This window comes from Suncus etruscus, chromosome 1 (assembly GCF_024139225.1).
Source record: "Suncus etruscus isolate mSunEtr1 chromosome 1, mSunEtr1.pri.cur, whole genome shotgun sequence".
NCBI lineage: Eukaryota > Metazoa > Chordata > Mammalia > Eulipotyphla > Soricidae > Suncus > Suncus etruscus.
The window spans coordinates 84,994,138-84,995,546 of NC_064848.1; the positions used below are offsets into that span (position 1 = coordinate 84,994,138).

General features: G+C 39.0%; 1 non-coding gene across 1 annotated transcript; it reads right to left on the reverse strand.

Moving 5' to 3' along the window:
• Window positions 1-892: 892 nt before the first annotated feature.
• LOC126025511 (U6 spliceosomal RNA) lies at window positions 893-999 on the reverse strand. The gene has a single exon (XR_007501469.1). It is a non-coding gene; the product is annotated as a U6 spliceosomal RNA (small nuclear RNA).
• Between the last annotated feature and the right edge of the window lie 410 nt (window positions 1,000-1,409).

Below are 1,409 nucleotides of genomic sequence, written 5' to 3' on the forward strand. Positions count from 1 at the left end.
TCGTTGTACTATGATTCTGGTCTCACAACTTCATTAACTCTAAAGCGGCAAACATGATGATAATCACCTAGGAGAAATACAGAAAATGATCTGAATACAGGAACCCTTCACATGCCCTCCCTTTGTTTCCTCTTTAAGGTCACATTAAATGTCTAAAACTAATTTGATCTCTTTTTTAATTATATAAATGAGCCATTTTAATATATCCTATTGTGTCAGGTATCCCTTCTCAATATTATATTTTAAGGTTTCTTCCATGCTTTTGCCTATTTTAAGTTACAGTACATTCCCTATCATTTTTAATAATTCATGCATGAATTTTTATGATTTCATTTCTAGCACCTCATTCTATCTTATAGAAAGTATTTCAATAGTGGGGCTATGTTTATTCTGACAGTTGTTACACTAACATTTCTTTTGGAGTTGTTAGGTTTCATCCAGCAGTGTTCAGGGTTTACTCCTGATTCTGTGCTCAGGGATTAATCCTGGAGGTGGACTCAAACCCAGATCAGCTGGGTGCAAGGCAAATGTTCTACCTACTGCATTACAGCTCCGGCCCCAGGATTATTGCTTTTTTTCCTAATTGTTATTATAACACCATCATTGACCAAGTTGTTTGGTGGTTTTTTTTTTTTTTTTTTGGGGGGGGGAGAGGTTGGGTCACACCCAGCAGTGCTCAGGGGTTACTCCTGGCTCTGTGCTTAGAAATTGCTCCTGGCAGGCTCAGGGGCCCTATGGGATGCCAGGAATAGAACCTGGGTCCATCTGGGTATGGACGCGTGCAAGGCAAACACCTTGCCGCTGTGTTATCGCTCCTCCCCTGACCAAGTTGTTTGTAATACATATGCTATCGCTCTGGCCCTGTGGTGTTCATATCTTTATCTTTTTTTTTTTAAATATGGAACGCTTCATAAATTTGCGTATCATCCTTGTGCAGGGGCAATGCTAATCTTCTCTGTATTGTTCCAAGTTTAGTGTATGTGCTGCCAAAGTGAGCACATGGTGTTCATATATATATATATATATATATATATATATATATATACATATATATATACATACATATATATAATATATATATGTATATATATTGGTTTTTGGGCCACACCTGGTGACTCTCAGGGGTTACTCCTGGCTATGCGCTCAGGAGTCGCTCCTGGCTTGGGGGACCATATGGGACGCCGGGGGATTGAACCTCGGTTTGTCCTAGTCTAGCACTGGCAAGGTAGACACCTTACCTCTAGCGCCACCGCACCGGCCCCAGTGTTCATATTTTTAAATGAAAATCTAGATATCTTACTATTGATAGCTTATAAGAATTTTCTCTTTTTTTATTAGTAATTTTTATTTTGACCAAAGTGGATTACAAACTATTCACAGTGCTTATAAGAATTTTCTTAGGGGCCCAG